General features: G+C 40.6%; 1 protein-coding gene and 1 pseudogene across 27 annotated transcripts in view; one reads left to right on the forward strand and one right to left on the reverse strand.

Annotated features, from left to right (window-relative positions):
* Positions 1-18,595, reverse strand: part of Rbfox2 (RNA binding fox-1 homolog 2) — a 253,680-nt gene that overhangs the window by 90,793 nt on the left and 144,292 nt on the right. The gene's annotated exons all lie outside the window — the stretch shown is intronic.
* Positions 10,777-14,052, forward strand: LOC130888795 (NADH dehydrogenase [ubiquinone] 1 beta subcomplex subunit 4-like; annotated as a pseudogene).

Consider the following 18,595-nt stretch of genomic DNA (forward strand, 5'->3'; position numbering starts at 1 on the left):
TTTTACAGGTATGCAGAAAAAGAGTTGAGACCATAAAGGTTTCTACCCAGATATAGAAGAAAGCCTAGGAGGCCACTAAATGTGTGGACAGTGTTGGCATCCCCATGGGCAGCCCCTAAAAGGATGGCATGTGAAGCTGTGAGAGAAAAGGAGAAGCTGCAATGGAGACTCCAGGAGATAAACGATGAGTAGGAACATGAAACCTCTGCTAAAGATAGGGGCAGCCAACCCAAGACAGGGACCTTGAAGGTAGCAGTACTGAAGGGACAGGGTTGCCCATCTCTGATCTCTTATCACAAAAGCACATGCCCACGATGCCAGAAAGGGGCTACAGGATTTAGTCTTCGTCCTTTTGCTATTGTCTTATCCTCCCTTCTGGAATGGGATGGTACTGTGCATCAGTGCAGTTTGGAGGAACAGATCAGTGAAGTGTATCCTTGGAAACTGTACCCCACCTCCCGCCCATCCCCCACAAGGTGGGCTGCTTTCCCTCTACCACGACATGCTACCTCACCGCAGACCAAAAACATCAGACCCAAACTGAAATCTCTGAAGCCACAAGCTAAAACAAGCCTTTTCCCCTTCAAAGCTGTTGTAACTATTCTAGGTCCTTAGGATTTCCATAGTAATTTTACAATAGGTTAGTCAATTCCTATAAAAATTTGGCTGGGATTCTGAATGAAGTTACACTGAATGTACAGACCAGTTGGAGCCAACTTAATAGTCTAGAACACAGAGTCCATGCACAGCTATTCTTCCACTTCCTTATGCTATCCATGCTCTTCTATACAGGCGGAGACTGATTATCTTCCTCTAGGCATTGTAATATCTTTTCTCAAGTTCTACTAGACTCCATCCCTACAAGAATGAGTGTATGGGAAGTACACTTGAACACATAGGCACAGGAGACCATTTTATAAATATAACTCCAGCAGCACAGACACTGAGAGAAACAACAAATGGGACCTCCTGAAACTGAAAACCTTCTGTAAAGCAAAGGACACGGTCAACAAGACAAAACGACAGCCTATAGAATGGGAAAAGATCTTCACTAACCCCACATCAGACAGAGGTCTGATCTCCAAAATATATAGAGAACTCAAGAAAATTGGACACCAAAAGAACACATAAACCAATTTTTAAAAAAAACAGAGTACAGACCTAAACAGAGGAATCTAAAATGGCTGAAAGACACTTAAGGAAATGTTCAACATCCTTAGTCACCAGAGAAATACAAATCAAAACAACTCTGAGATTCCATCTTATACCTGAAAGAACGGCCAAAATCAAAAACACTGATAACAACTTATGCTGGAGAGGTTGTGGGGTAAAGGGAACACTTCTGCACTGCTGGTGGGAATGCAAGCTGGTACAACCCCTTTGGATGTCAGTGTGGTGATTTCTCAGAAAATTAGGAAACAACCTTCCTCAAGACCCAGTAATACCATTTTTGGGTATCTATCCAAAGGATGCTCAATCGTGCCACAAGGACATGTGTTCAACTATGTTCATAGCAGCTTTGTCATAGCCAGAACCTGGAAACAACCTAAATGCCCCTCAATTGAAGAATGGATAAGGAAAATGTGGTACATTTACACAATGGAGTACTACACAGCCGAAAAAAATAACGGCAATTTGAATTTTGCAGGAAAATGGATGAAGCTAAAAAACATTATTTTGAGTGAGGTAACCCAAACACAGAAAGATAATTATCAAATGTTCACTCATAGGTGGTTTTTAAACATAAAGCTAAGAAAGCCAGCCTACAAACCACAATCCCAGAGAACTTAGACAACAACGAGGACACTAAGAGAGACTTATATAGATCTAATCTACATGGGAAGTAGAAAGTAGAAAAAGACAAGATCTCCTGAGTAAATTGGGAGCAAGGGGACCTTGGGGGAGGACTGAAGAGGAGAGGGGAGCAGAGAAAAATGTAGAGTTCAATAAAAATCAATTAAAAAAAAAAGAATGAGTGTAATGATGTTGGGGGTGGGGTGGGGAAGACAACAGAAAAATCTAGAAACACAGTCAGAGGTATATGGCAATTCAAAGAGAGAATAGTATTCCCAACAAACAGTATCTAACAACTGTAACTGGACAGTCACACATGGTAAAAATGAACCAACATACACATTTGTACTGTACAGAAAATTTGACCACAGGCTGAAAACACAAAACAGGATACTACAAACTTCAGGAATAAAACTCCTTGGATTAAGCAAGATTTCTGAGCTATGATTGCCTAAGGGTGTTGCCCAGTTGTAGGGTGCATAGTTGGCATAGTCAATGCTCTGGGTCTGACCCCTAGCACCAAACAAACAAAAAACAAGCCATAAAAGAACAAACCAAAAAATCAGACTTCACTAAAAAAATTTTCCTTACCAATGAACACTGTGAGGAGAAGAAAGCAAGTCACACATTAGCAAAACCATCTATAAAGCATGTATTTGATAAAGGGCTTTAAGTCAAAATACATAAGAAAATTGTACCACTGACAACTAGAATCAGTACTTTGCAACTTCCTAAAACATCACAATATACCTTTCACGTAGTCTACCCAGTCTAATTTGCTAGTATAAATATTTACCAAGGAGAAATGAGAATGTATATTCATATAAATACCTGTACACAAACTCTAAAGTACAAACAACCCAAACGCCATCAAGAGATAATGCTCAACATACTGACACAGTCACAGATGAACACTAGTAACTCAGCAACAAAATGAATGCGTCTTTAGTGCACACAAGACGAACTTCAAAATAATGATACTAGGCACAAGAAGTCCAAGGCATATGGCTTTTACCATATGATTTCATTTTTGTCAAATGCTAAAAGTACAAACTTACATACAATGACAAGAAACAATCACTGGTTGCTTGTTAATGTGCTGGGACAGGGGAGGCATCAGGACATGAAGAATCTGGAGATCTTCAATCTGATGATTATCTCAGTTGTGATGATGATTTCATTGGTGTGTACATGTCAAAACTTAATAAACTGACTTCAATGTGTACCACTTAACTGTGTATTAAGTACACCTCAGCAGAGCTGCCAATGAAAGACTCAGTTCCTGCCCTCCTCATCGCAGAGAGGTTTTGGAAGGTTAGTTGTCTGCTTTGAGGTGAGGGAAGTTTCGCAAAGGGAAATAGAGAAAGCCTCAAGCTGTCCTATGGTAAGTAAGGAATAATGATATAGTGGAAATTAGGTCTGAAAGTAAGTAGAGACGGTCAGGCTGCTCTGGAAATGACTAGCCATCCAGGCTAGGCTGCTGGCAGACTCCTTGCTTAGCACTTGCACACAGCCTTTTCAGTTTGTTGTACACATCCTTCTGTTACTCCTGGGAAGAGAGGGACTATGTAGTTTACCTTTGTTCTTCAAGTATCTCCTACACTCAGCAGAATTCCAGAATGGCCTACACAACAGTGTGTGTGTGCTGGAGACGGTCTGAAGCCAGACTAGCTGGAGTCAAATCTTAGCAGCAAAGCTCTACAACTGTATGATTTGGGAGTTATTTAAAGTCTCTCTGCCTCACATTCTTCATCTGAAAGAAGAAAGTAACAATAGCACTGTGTAAAATCAGTTAGTGCACAAACAAGGCCAGTACATAGTGAGGCTCCTCAGCATCATCTCCGATAATTTAGGAAGGAGAGAATATTATCTATATATGAGTTTAGGGGGATGCATGATTTTTATGCCTATCTCTTATTTATCTAGTAGTACCATAGATAGATAGATAGATAGATAGATAGATAGATAGATAGATAGATAGATAGATAGATAGATAGATAGATATATAAAGACAAACAGATAAACAGTCAGTCATCCCCTTGGGGCCACAGAAAAGTTAACAGAAAGAGAAGCTGTGGAGTCTTAGATGTGTGACTGCCTCTCTTCCCAGACTGTGTTCGTCACCTTGCATCCTACAATGCACATGCACAGTCAGACATCAGGGCAGCTCCCCTAACTATCATCCCTGCTGAGGAAGGGGCAGGGCTCTGACAACAACGAAGCAGTGTGGGAATCCCTGGGTCGGCACCAGCTCCTTGCTCTATTCAGACCTGTAATCTCTTCTGACTTTGATTTAATGCAGCAATTACTGGTAATGTGGTTTGAAGGAGATAAAATGCCCAGTGTCGCTTGCTCTGCTCATGATGCAAGAACATTTTTAAATTAAAATTCCCTTTATGATAAAGGAGCTGCTCCACTGAATTTTTCTGTGCAAGCCTGATACGGAGCCTCCCTGAAAGAAGATTAGAAGCTAAAGCCCCTACCCCTTCCTATACAATTACCCTATACCAAAAGTAGGTCCTTTAGCCCTAAGTTTTTCTCATTTATGTAATTAGATTCTTCTTTCTACTTTTCAAGACTGTAATGTCAGCATTAGAAATTCACTAAAGATCCAGTTCTCCTTTTGGTAAAGAAATTATAATAATTTCCTTTTAAATAAATAAGCAAAGTATCATTCATACATACATGCCTAAAAAAGACACTGGGCCCAGCCTCTAACTCTAACTCTGGGGGAAACTACAAGATAAAGGCCAGATACTTAGTGAGATACTGTATTAAAAAAAAAAAAAGTGGGGGTGGGAAGAGACTCAATTTATTGAGAAATCAATAAAACTCCCTCCCCAACCAGTTTTATATCACTTCAAACCACAACAGTTTGCTATGGCATACACTGTATACAAGGAAATCTTAAGTCATAAGAGTACTGTAAGGTATTCTTAACCCTTAAGTTGTATAATGGTTAAGAACATATTCTAGGGTTTTCCACCTACAACATCAAAACGCCACCTTACCACAATCCAAAGACTTCACTAACACTCCTGCTCAAAACTGCATTCTGGGGCAGCAAGAAGGTGTCTGCCACTAAAGCAGCCGAGAGCTGGATACTCAGGATCCACATGGCGGAAAGCGTAAGTCATCTCTTGCACACTGTTCTCTGACCTCTACACAGGTATTGCAGCAGCCCCCTCCCCATAGAAACAACAAAAGCTAATGTGGACATGCTAGTTAAAAACAACCACGAGCACCACTCTAACCAGAGAACCTGAGAGAGAGGGCACTCTTTAGCACACCCAGTAGTTCTTGATCAATCACAACACTGCTGATCTAATTATGAAAGTTCCTACCCCCAAATAAGAATGTATAGCTATCTAAAATTTATCATTTTGATTCCTGGGATGGTCAATAATTATCCTTTGTGGGAAAAAGTTAAAAATGAACGAGAGAGCGTAAGGTTTCATTCAGTTAAGAGTCTGCAAAGCGCCAGGTGGTGGCAGTGCACCCCTTTATATCCACATGCCAGCATTTCGAAGGCAGAGGCAGGTGGATTTCTGTGAGTATGAGGCCAGCCTGGTCTACAGAGTGAGTTCCAGGATAGACAGGACTACTGCTTCACAAAGAAACCGTGTCTCGAAAAATAACCATGAAAAAAAAAGTCTGCAAAGTGAATACAAAAGCCACAAGTCTAAATGTGTATTTTTGTTTCCTAACACACACTGCACAATTTCAGTATAAATGTTTAAAAAAAAGAAAAACAAAATGAACTTTTTTTCTGTTTTACCATAGGAGAGTAGTATCCCAGTTATAATTAATTTAACTAATATTTCTGACTAAGAGCTTCTAAATGTGCATGCGCATGTAGACAGACAGACAGACAGACAGACAGACACACACACACACACACACACACACACACACACACACACCCTTCCGCAGAGTAGCACATGCCTTCTCAGGAAATCCAAGATTAAGACTAGAGTCCCTCTCCAGAAGCCTGCCAAGACTTACTTTAATCTTAGCTATAGGAATATAGAACTCACATCATGCTTACAATAGTGATGTTAATCTGGGGACCTGTAAAGGGTTCTGTAGCTCTTCATGAGAAAGCTCAAGTTCTCTTTCAAAGACAGAAGGAGGGGCACGGCTATCTTAGAAAAAGAGTTATGTACACACACACACGCACGCGCGCACGCGCATGTACACATACAACTGCACATATACACACATGCATGCACGCAAGCACTAGCACTTTGGGAAAACAGCCTGGCATAATTAATAAGATTAAAAAGGACTTAGGATCAATAAGATGAGAAAGTCTGATCTTTACAGGATTAAACCCTAAATCCTAGCACCAATCCAATGATTTCTAAAATCAATGCCATGTAATAGGATTAAATCAATAGCTACTTTTGTTTTCACAATGTAAACAATCATAGTTCAGGCCTACCGCATCTCCTTATGGTTAACGACAGGGGCTTCTGCTGAGGCTAGTCCTGCTGATAAGCATACTTCAGGGTCCAAAACCACATCTCCTTAGTTCCAAAGTCCAGTAGTCTAGAACAAAGTTTCTTTTTCATTCTTTTCCTCTACTTTTGTGTGGTGGTAGGAGAGGTTTCATTGTGTGACAAATGTGAGCTAAGCCAATGTAGACTTACAACTATTATTCAGTGTGACTATCTAAAAACATCAACAAACTAACAAGTGGTTCACAAGCCATTACTCCTCCAGAAATCCAAGAATCCAGATGACCGCCCTAGGTGCTTTAAGTTAAGGCTGTGGGTCTGTATTCAGCTTCTAAATGTGTTACTGCTTTTATTGTTTTGAAACAGAATCTCTCTACATAGACCAGGCTGTCCTTGAGCTTAGAGATCTGCCGGCCTGCCTTTGCCTCTTTGCTTTTGTTTTGTTTGAAGACAGGGTTTCTCTGCAGCTTTGGAGCCTGCCTTGGAACTCGTTCTTGTAGACCAGGCTGGTCTTGAACTCACAGAGATCTGCCTTTCTCTGCCTCCCGAGTGTTGGGATTAAAGGAATGCACCACCACCGTCTGACTCTGCTCATTGTTTTTAAGAGGCAAGGTCTATCTTGCTGGGGCTAGCCCAGAACTCTTGGACTCAAGGAATTCACTCCCCATTGTTAGAGGAGCTGTGAACCTCTGTGCAAGGATGGTGTTCTCTATCTTACAGACGGTAGCAGTGCCTCTGGTGATGGCAAATCCAGAAAATGTGCTCAACTGCTGACTCCATAAGCAAGAGCAAATGAACATCACTTATTTTTCTGGAAATATCTGCATGTTAATTTGTACACTTTTCTGTTTGGCAATATTCTATAAGCATAACAAAACTACTGATTTCTTCTTCCAGGAAGATAGTGCATACACAATTTTCATTGCTCACCCTTTGGGTACAATTTAAAAGTCTACAACAATTCAGATTCACACAAATCTAAAGAAGTCTTTCTCTTTTGGGGGGACGTGCTCGACCACTGAGATCCATCTCCAGTCCTAGCTGTGCTCTGACAGTGAGCTGTATCTATAATCACAAAGACTCTTCAAGGCAGAGAAGAGAAAGCAAACTGGGTAGTGCCCTCAGGGCAGGGGGTGAGTTCCCAGATTTTCCCTGTTTCCTGTGGATCAGACCTGTGGCTAAAGCACCTAGAAACAACAGAGGGCATGCATCTCTAACCAAAGGAAGAACAATATACACAGCTTTCAAACTTCTGAAATCGAGCCAAACAGAGTCATCAAGCAAGCAAATACTGGGTGCTGGGTCTTGACCTCTCCATTACCAGGTGCCTCAGCATGTCATTTACAATTACAGACATTTATCCCTGAGAAGCTAAAAAACTTTTTGGAAGGGGGGGGGATACCAGAAAATTTCCAAGACTAAAAAACAAGGAAAAGTTCTTAGACACCAAAATCGTGATCTATAAGTGGAAAAAAATAACTAGACTTTATCATAATTAAGCCTTTGTTTTGCTCTGTGACATGAAACAAGAAGAAAATCAACAAAATGAAAGAAAGTATTTGTAGACCATATATCTTAAACTCTGTAATTATAAAAAGAACTGTCAAAATTCAAAAATAGAAATCATCCAATTAGAATAAGGATAGACAGTGGCATCTCACCAAAGATATACAGTCAGTCAAAGAGACATGTAGATGGGCTCAGCATCTTTAATCAACAGAGAAATGTACATTGAAACTATAGCAAGACAGACTACACACTGACAAAAGGATTAAAAAGAGGAATGACACCAAATGTGATGAGAATATGGAAAAACTGAATCACCCAGATATTACAGGTGAATAGAAAATGGTACTTTAGTTCTGAAAACAGCTCAGATATTTGCTTTAAAAAATGTAATTACCGCATGATCCAGCATCTTCACTCTTAAGCACTTACCCAGAGAAATGAAAGTTTATACTCAGAAACCTCTACACAAATGTTTGTAATTTTTTTTTTTTTTTTTTTTTTTTTTTTGGTTTTTCGAGACAGGGTTTCTCTGTGGCTTTGGAGCCTGTCCTGGAACTAGCTCTTGTTGTAGACCAGGCTGGTCTTGAACTCACAGAGATTCACCTGCCTCTGCCTCCCAAGTGCTGGGATTAAAGGCGTGCGCCACCACCGCCCAGCTTTATTTGTAATATCTTTATTCACAATAGGTTAGGGAGGAAAAGGGAAGGGGAAGCAACAGGAGACAGAGAGAATAGAAAAAAATATGTCTTCTACTGTGTGATCACTAAACTCTGGTACATCTATGCTATGGAACTGAGCAATAAAGACAATAAATGACGGACACCTGCAACATCCTGAAACTCTCCTGAAACACAGTTTACACGGAGTGTAAAAATTCTGTCCCACTGGGTAGTGGTGGCTACGCCTTTAATCCCAGCTCTAGGCAGAGGCAGGTGGATCTCTCTGAATTCGAGGTCAGCTTTGTCTACAAGAGTGAATTCTAGGATAAACAGGGCTACACAGAGAAACCAAAACAAAACAAAAAATTCAATCCCAGAAGGATTCTACTACATCTCATTTACATATCATATCTGAGATGAAAAACTGCTGAAACAAGGAACAGCTTAGGGGAAGTCGCCACTCAAGGAGTAGAAGCAGAAGACATAGCGGCAGATGAACAACAGGAACAGCCAGCCCATGGTGACAGTGCCTCTGTCTCCCAGTACCACGGCCAGGGTCCTGGGGGTGATACTGCACTAGTTTTCCATGTTGCCATCTAGAAAACTGGAGAAGAAGGACCCACTGGAACACTCTGTCCTTTGGGTAGCTGCATGTGAATTTGTAATTTTTTGGAAACAGAAAGTTCAAACAAGGGGTAGGGAAGTGGCTCAGCTAGTGAAGTGCCTGCAGGCATGAAGACTTGAGTTCTGACATCCAAGACCCACCTACACCCGGGACAGCAGCTCCTGTCTGAAAACTCACTTACAACAAAGCCTTTGGGGCTCACTGCTCAGCCAGCAGAGGTCAATCAGTGAGTTCAATATTCCCTGAAAGACCCTGTATCAAAATGTGCTGGAGGGTGATCAAGGAAGGCATCCAGTGTCTATCTTTGCTCCCACAAGCCTTTACCCAACTTGTACATGTGCATACGCATATTCTCTTCAACCATAGAAAAGTTTGCTACTTTCAAGGACACTGTTGGAAGAAAGTACTTGTAAACCATATATCAGATAATTTTATGCCTATTGAAAATAAAAAACCCAGATAGAAAAAAAAAAACCAAAAAAACCCAGCCCTAACTAGACTACAGTCTGCCATTAGCTACAGTTAATGGTCTGATTCTGATGCTACTGGGATTAAGGAGGAGAACACCTGTTTTAGACAGAGAATTATTGAAAACCTTCAAGACACTTTGCACAGACACAATTTAGAGTTCATTTTCAGGTAATTTTTAAAAGTCATTAAAGCAATTAAGACAAAATATAAAGAAAAAACCTTTGAGGTTGATGGATATAACCATAATCTTGAATGCAATGTGTCATGGGTATTATTTACCCATACCAAACCTCCATCAACACCATACCTTCAAGTATGGTCAATGGATAATTATCTCAGAATAAAACATTTAATCAAAAAACTACTTAGCATCGAGATCAAGCATAATCTGAGTACATCTGTCAGTGTGCATGCACGCACGTGCACACACACACACGGTTTTTTGTTTTTGTTTTTGTTTTTGTTTTTTGAGACAGGGTTTCTCTGTATAGCCCTGTCTGTCTTGGAACTCACTCTATAGACTTAGCCCAGCCTCAGCCTCAGAGACCCGCCTGCCTCTGCCTCCTGAGTCTGGGATCAAAGGTGTGCACCACCATCGTCCAGCAGAATCTTTACATTTCTACGTCTTTCACAAAATGATTTATAATGTGTTTCTAGTGATCTAGCAAAAACATTGTGTGAAACCTACAATATATCCTTTGTGTTCACTGGTTCCACAGTTGTACAAATCAGTCAGCATGCAGACCACATAACAACTTTTCAGTTTATTGCTCATGTTTTTAATACAGAAGTCAAATATCCTTAATCCAAAAACTGGAAATAATGCAATTTTCAAGTGCCTGTTGAAAATTTTTAAACCTTCAGATTATGGAGGCTCAAGCAAAAAATGCCCATGGCCCCAGGAGTTGCAAATCTGGTCCTGAGCTTGCATATAAAAAGCCTGTCCAACATTACATTTTACTACCTCCTAAGGGCTCCTAGAACTCAATGGAGGATGCTTCCTCCATTGGTTTGTCTAATTATCTTTTTAGTCAAAAGACTTTGAAAACTATTTTGTGAAGGAAAGAATAAAGGTGATAGATAGGTCTGCACAATGTGTGCACTAAGTTAAAAAAAATAAATGCAGAAATAAGTGGTATCTGAAACCTACTGACTGGAGAAACTGTGAATCCTTAGAATTCAGGGACTATACCCAAGAATCTCATTCCCAAAATTCTGCCTGGGTTATTTGTCTCAGCATCAAAATTCCTCTGCCAACATGGTCTCCTTGGATTCTAGAATCTTGCCTGCAGATCTTCAATATGCTCTGGCTTTCTATTCTCACTCAGCAGTGAACAAGTGTACTAGTCACTGGCTCCACTGTGTTCTTAAGCTTTCTGGTCCTCACTCCAAACACAAAACACCTGGATCTAACCTACTGCCTTCAAGTTCACAAGTCTGCTGTGCACCAAAGCACCCAACTTCTCATCTTACAGTTACACTACCAGAAAAGTGTGTGTGTGTGTGTGTGTGTGTGTTCATAAATGCTGAGGCTCAAGCCCAGCAGGTTTTCATCCACTAGGGAAGAAATACAGCACTGAGCTATAGTCCAGTGCTCTCCTATCCCATCTATGTCAAAGTCTCCAGTGTCATTAGCAGTGTCCTTTTTTCTTGTTTTCTACAACAGGATAAGTTATAAACTAGCTCTGTCCAGGACCACAGTAAGTAACAGAAGTCCAAAGTGCAGAAGTTTCTCTAAACTCCTAAGGTACTGACTAAAAAGATTTGAAAAGAAGGTAAGTTCCTCAAAACCCAGAACCTATTTCTACCTGTCACAGAACACAGCTCTAATGAACATGGATACTTCTATTCTGAATCTAATCCATCCTTTATCTGTATTATCAAGCAATAGTGAACATCAGTTCACATTAAGTGATTATTACTGGCTAGGCTCAGGTTCTGAACCCTAGCCTACCCCATACTGGTTCTTTCAGACACACTCCAGCTCCCAAACTCTCCAGTGCCACTGAGGGGCACATCCACTGACAGACCAACACCCTCCTCTTTGAGAAAGCTCTTCGAACTAATCTGGCTTCAGATCTCCATGTGAAAATGTGGAGTTAGGAATGCATCACCCCTGTGGCCATGCTTACATTTTACTAAGTTGTCCCACATCTTGGAGTCAGAACAAGTTCTAATGACATGTTTCTACTGCAGATTTACAAAAGTAGAAATTCTTTTAGTCTGAGAAAATGAAAGACTTTAGACCAATGTTTCTTAACCATTTTTAAAACCCTTGTTTCTTAATACCTACTTTTATCTCCTGAATCTTCCAGCAACCCAGAATAGCATGTACCATCTATTTTCTGACATGCTTATTATTACCTGGAGGTTTAACCTTTTCATTCTTTCCACAGGGTCTTACTATGTACTCCTGGCTGGTCTTGAATCAACAGAGATCTTCCCGCCTCATCCTCCACATTAAAAGAATGTGCCACCACACCCTGCAAAAACTCTGAGCCATAGAGTTTGTGTGTGTCACTTCCAAAATTCTGGTCTCCATGACCTCGCATTCCTTTCTAGGACTAGGGTTCTAAACATACAAAATGTCAATGTAGACTGGTATGGCAAGGACCCTTTAAAGGTTCAGAACAGTAACATATGAACAGAATAAGGCTAACAGAAAATAGCGCTGCTGGGCTGTCAGATAAACTCCAGTGGTAATAAACAAATTTTCATTATAGACTATTATTTATATGCCAATATAACACTGTAGTCTGGGCAGCTGCATCTGCACCAGCGTACTAGCAATTAGTGGTGATAGGATATGTCACATCATGACAAACATTTCAGGATCATGCTTCCTGTCACTTTTTAATAACAAAGACACTTTCAAAAAACAACAACAACAACAACAACAATAAACTGCAATGACAAAAAATAAGCCCTGAGGAGCCAAGATGTGGGTTCCAAATATAAGCCTGTGACCCTAGCCACTCTCCCCAATACCTGACCCAATCAAGTATGATGTGTCTCTGAAGACCGGAAGGGCATAGGTCAAGTGCTTTAACCTAAGGGCCCGGCTGAAACAGGAGTATCTGCTTTAGTACAAAGACCCCAAATGTCAAACACACATCAAAGATCCTGCTTTGATTCACTGGACCTATACAATATCAACAAATATTTATCCTAATTTCAGACCCACCCCTGAGAACTCACTTCTAGGAGCCGTGCCGGCATTTGTGCCCCTTGTCTTCTCGTATCATGTTTTCAAAACAGACATGGGGGAAGTAGAAAAAGACAAGATCTCCTGAGTAAATTGGGAGCATGGAGACCTTGAGAGAGGGCTGAAGGGGAGAGGAGAGGCAGGGAGGGGAGCAGAGAAAAATGTAGAGCTCAATAAAAATCAATTAAAAAAAAGAAATAAAAAAAGACATGGACAGAAAGGAAAGATTTATCCAGGGAGGAAAACTGGACCAACTTTTAAGATCTCCTATTAAGTTTAGCAAGGATGACTCTATTCTTTTTTTTTTTTTTTTTTAAAGATTTATTTATTTATTATGTATACAACTTTCTGCCTTCATGTATACCCACACGCCAGAGGAGGGCACCAGATCTCATTATAGATGGTTTGGAGCCACCATGTGGTTGCTGGGAATCGAACTCAGGACCTCTGGAAGAGCAGACGGTGCTCTTAACCACTGAGCCATCTCTCCAGCCCCGACTCTATTCTTGAATAAATAAATCTTTTACTAATCACTGGAAAAAAAAAAAGTCCAGAACTTATGAGCTACTTAAGCTGTGCTGAAAACATTAGGACCTTGCTGTGAATAGCAGCTGTTCTGTGAGAACACACATAGTCAGTGTAGGACGCATGCTGGATTTACAACCTTTTTGAATAAAGTTTGAAAAAAGCAGGTCTTATCTCCTCCCTCCAAAAAAACAAAACCCAGGGGTATATTATTAGGTTAAACATCTAGTAATTTTAATTTTAGGGTCTGTTTAGTGATCGCATGTAAGAATCAACAAACTGTACGTGTTTAACTTTACATGCAAAAAGTGAATTCCAAAATCGAGTTTCGTCCACTTACCTTTACACTGACACAACTACAACAGACATGAAATTTAAAGAAAATACCTCCGCGGATGGTTTTTAACCCTTTCAGTGCTAAGGGACAGCAGCATTTCTAGGCATGCTTTATTGCTTCCCTACTTTTGAAATTGCTTGTGTTAAGGGTTCACACTTCTCATTCTTAATTCATGGGCTGGCTTCCAGTCAACAGTCTTCTGGGGAAGCTGACACATTGACTGCTGCCCTTGAAAAAGACCCCAAAAGTCATTATATTCATTTGTGCTAATTACCTGGGGAGGAAGGGATGGAGGAAGAAGAATAGCTTTGACAGTGAACAAACAGTTTCCAAGGCCCACATTGCAAAATATAACTGTGTTTCTCCATGTACTTACAGATGTACCAGGAATCCAGACGAAAGAGAACATAAAAAATGTTAAGATCACAGAACAGGAAAATAGGGAATTGCGAATATCCAAGCAGTAGAATTCTTCAGATCAAAAAAAGCCTCAAATAAAAAAATGGGAATATAGGAAAACTGAAATAGTAGGAGCAAGAATTGTGTAAGGAAAATAAAGCCTGATCAAAGTAGAATCTGAAGAAGACTGACCTTCCACAGAAAAGAAGCTAACATCCAAGTGTGCAAGCCTTGTGGATACATCAAACTAGCTTCATCTGGGCTGTTCTTTTCTAAGAGTTCAGTGATGGTGTGGCAGGCAGTGCTCAGCCCTATACGAGAACTACAGGCAACTAAAGAATGCTGAGAGCGGGAGAAATCATCTTCCCTTGGGAAGAACACAGCCAGTTATCCAGTACAAAAGGTCAGGCCTGAAAACATACACACATACGAGAAACATTATACAAACTGAGCTTGTTGTATTTATGTATTTAGAAATATATATATGTATAATGTATTTAGGAATATAAATTTATATAAATATGCTTATGTGTGAAAAATTATATATTCACACATATCCATGTATGTATGTATGTATTTAGCAAGTAATGAAAATAAAAGGCCATAAATTTGAAAGACAGTAAGGAGGGATATGTGGGAGAGCTTGGAGACAGAGAAGGGGGAAATGATGTAATTCTATTATAATCTCAAAAGTAAAAATAAAAGAATAAATTGCTTCAGTAGAAGTATGTATAAACATCAGCATCTCTAGCAACTTCTGGACAACATCTGGGACCCATGCTGTGAGAAAGTGTACTTAGCAAAGGGCAATCAGTAAGTAAAAGAAAAACTAACCAAGTTTGTGCAACAGCAATTAAAAAGTAACTCGAATCAAGTAAATTTATGAGGTTTTAATATGCTTAACAGAAAGATATATAAAATATTTTGGACACTGCTTAATTTGTTAAAGAGTTAACACATAGATTAACTTTTAAGTTCTTAGAAATCATGTCTAATTCATGGAAGGAATAGACTGCTTTGGTGCCCTAGGTGCTTGGATTCTATTATAGCCATGTGCCAGCACACTGGGCTACAAACTCCATTTCTCAGTGAATTAAAGTGTATGTCTTCTTTGCCCGCCCATTCACATGCTGAGATCTTAGCCTTCAGGTAGCTATTGATAGGAGCCCACTAAGGAAGGCAGTAAGGTTACCACAGCAGGCGTGGGGGAAAGAGGCCAGATCCCACTTTTATTAGTATTCCTGTAAGAAAAGACACCGGAATTGTCTCCCCTCCTGGACCCCAACCACATACATATGAAAAAGGGATGTGAGCCAAAAGGTAAATGGCAAAAGTCTATAAACCAAGAGGAAACCTTGGAATAAAGCAGGCCTTGCTGGCAGGCTGATCATCTGGGGTCAAGTTTCTATTGGATTACTGGTCTGTGGTAATTTTTTTTGCATTAGTCCTAGCAGGCTAAGACAATAAAGCCCTGAAGTCTTTTGGGAAAGCCTTCAAAAGGTGAAGTTCTAACTTAAAATACAAACACATGCCTTACCTTCTTTTTCCTTCTTTCTTTCAGCAAATGAGAATAAAAATGTTACCAGAGGGTCACTGACAGGGTTTAGTTTTAGCAAAACTCCAGACAATGTACTTATGTCTGTCTGTGATGGTGTTCACTACATAACCCAAAATAGCCTTGAACTTGATATAGCCCAAGTTGGCCTCAAATCTGTGTTCTCCTCTGTTTTTCTGTCTCCTACATGCTGAGATTATAGGTATGTATGTGGGAGGATGGGAGGGTTGCACATAAATTCTTTAAAGACACAGCAGAAACTCAGTGAACTTTCATTCAGCTAATGAGTGGGTAAACAGATGTAGTTATAAAAGTAATGTATCGCTTTCCCAGTTCCCAAACAATGCACCAACTGCTCATAAGCAGGGATAAATCCTTCTCTCCTCTTCTTCTCCCCTCCCCTCCTCTGAACTTTTATTGGTTTCAGAAATCTTTTGAATAAATCTGTTTAAAAAAAATAGTAGAAATATAAGTAAAAGGCGTGTATTTCTGGGGGCAGGACCTGAACTCATGTAGAAGACACATCCCCTGATACATATGTGAAGGAGCTGCTAGACTGGGTTAAGGCAGGAGGAAGTATCCACTTTTGCTGTGGGAAGCACCACCTTGTGCCCAGGAATGATCAAAAAGGACAAGGCAACTGGGCAGCAGAGCACTGTCTGTCAGCTTCTCCACTCCTCCAACCACTTTCCCGCTGTGACATTACCCTTCCGCAGTAAGCCAAAGAAATCCTTCCTAAATTTGTCAGGTATTTTGTCACAGGCAAGAGGGAAGTGATTAAATCAGAGCTTTACTGCTCAATTCAAATACAATTTTAAAAGGTATAAGTTAAAATTTAGTCTTCTTATGTGAAAGAAGCAAATTTTAGCATTTCAAAAGAAAATGAATGTTACTGAAAAATTATAAACTAACATTAAACCAAAGTATATGGCCTAACTCCCCCCCCCCTCAAAAAATTGATTCTATCAATAAATGGAGCAGAGGGCTGGAGAAGTTGCTCAGCAGTTAAGAGCGCTGGCTTCTCTTCCAGAGGACCTGGGTCAGTTCCTAGCACTAAGATGGAGGCTCACAACCATCAGTGAACTGCAGTTCCAGGGGATCCAGCACCACCTTCTGGCCTCCCTGGGCAATGAGCACACACATGATGCACAGACATACACAGAGGTAAAGCATCAATAATGTTTAAATTGCCAAGGAGGAAAAAGAATGTTGTTCTTTTACTACTGTAACAACAGAAAAAGTTGGTTCACCTTATAAATAAAGACTGCTAAGCTCAAGCTAAAGCCTTCCAAGTACATGCTGAAAGGAGGGTACATCCTCTGCACAGACTCACAAAACCACAGGCTAAAAACATGCTGTTTTTTTTTTTTTTAAAGTTCAGTTGTTTTGAACACTGATCACATTTGATCACTGGGAAAAACAACACGATTTCATACATCCACATATATATACAGGTTTTTAAATGGTGGCTAGGTTTCCAGATCGGGCCACAAGAACTACTAATACAACAAAGGGTGTGTGTGTGGGGGGGTGTCTTTGAGATCACTGAGCCATAGCAACAGGAAATAAGACTCTAAAATAGCAGGAAGCTTCAGATAGTGCTGAAGTGGTACATAGGAAATGATTCCCCAGTCGTGTTCCCAGTTGGGTGGTAGGAGATTAAATCAATCACTGGCCACGGAAGTGAAGGTGTGGAGACAGGAGGGAGGAGCAGGAGTGCCTGGTTCAGTGCCTGGTCCTGAACAACCTTTAAAGCTGGTTTGTTTGTGGTTTTCCCCCTCTATAAAAACATCAATTTTACCTTTGTTTGGACACCTATAACATTTCCTTTTGTGTATATACAAATACAATTCGAGACAATGAACTGATAAGGAAATTTTACTTCATTTTATACACAGAACAAAAGGATAGGAGGCAAGGAAAACAAAACAAGACAGGAAGATTCTGAGCAGACTGGGAAGGGAAAAGTAAAACTTACTATATGCTGCTGAACAGAGTGGGGGAAAGAAGCAGTAAGAACCCGAGGGCCTAAAAAGAGGCTGGAGGAATGAGAGAGGTGGGGGAAGGGGGCCCAACACACCTAGGGGATCCTTAAAGAGGGAAGAAAACAGGTGGCAAAGAGCCTGCTCAGTCCTGCTGCTTGGGAGCACAGCTGGCATTGCACAGCTGGTCTGGGGGCTACAACAGTAGTAACTGTGGCAACATCTACACGCCAGGCATTCTTTGAGAGCTTTCTGTTCCACAAACATCTGTCTGCAATGCTGTTATGATTTTTAGTAAAGGGAGTACAATGGTTTGTCAGAAACCATTCAAACAGTACACCTCCCAGAATCAGGTGCTCCACTGACGCACCAGTGCCATCACGTGCACAGGTGCCCATAAGAGTGACAAGTAGCAAGGGCAAAAGATGCTCCATCACTACTTCGTATCTCTTTGTAAAAGAAAAGGTCACAGGTAGCAAATGTCAGGAATTTAGCACCCATTTGACAAATACACTGGGGAGACAACAATAAACAAGCCAAATAAAAATCTCTACAGGACAAAGTCTTAGCACTTCTGAGGCAGAGGCAGGCAGATCTCTGAGTTCGAACAAAGTCAGCCTGGTCCACAGAGTGAGTTCCAAGACAGTCAAGGCGACACAGAGAAACCTTGTTTTGGAAACAAAACAACAAACAAAACTCTCTATAGGACATGCAGGGAGGGTTGGTTTCTTGTGTGTGTGTGTGGGGGGGGGGTCTTTCAAGACATTTTTACAGTATTTAGAAGATATTTAAGTGTAAAAGAGAATTTGAAGGCTTGAAAGGGGAAAACTGAGAGATGGGAAAGCAGGAGGAACGGAAGAGCAGAGGTGCTGAGGTGGCAGTCAAGCCATAGCAGACCTTGCAGGGCCATGTGAATTCCCAGCACGGTTAACACTTTAAGAAGACTGTTTTAGATGAATTACTCAGGGCTGGAGGTGAGGAGACCAAGCAAAGAGCAGGAACAACAATCCAGGCAAACCTGGATGGTTCCCTGAATAGGATAGAGCTAGTAGTACTATAGTGAAGGGTTCATAC

The sequence above is a fragment of the Chionomys nivalis genome, chromosome 17 (assembly GCF_950005125.1).
Source record: "Chionomys nivalis chromosome 17, mChiNiv1.1, whole genome shotgun sequence".
Lineage (NCBI taxonomy): Eukaryota > Metazoa > Chordata > Mammalia > Rodentia > Cricetidae > Chionomys > Chionomys nivalis.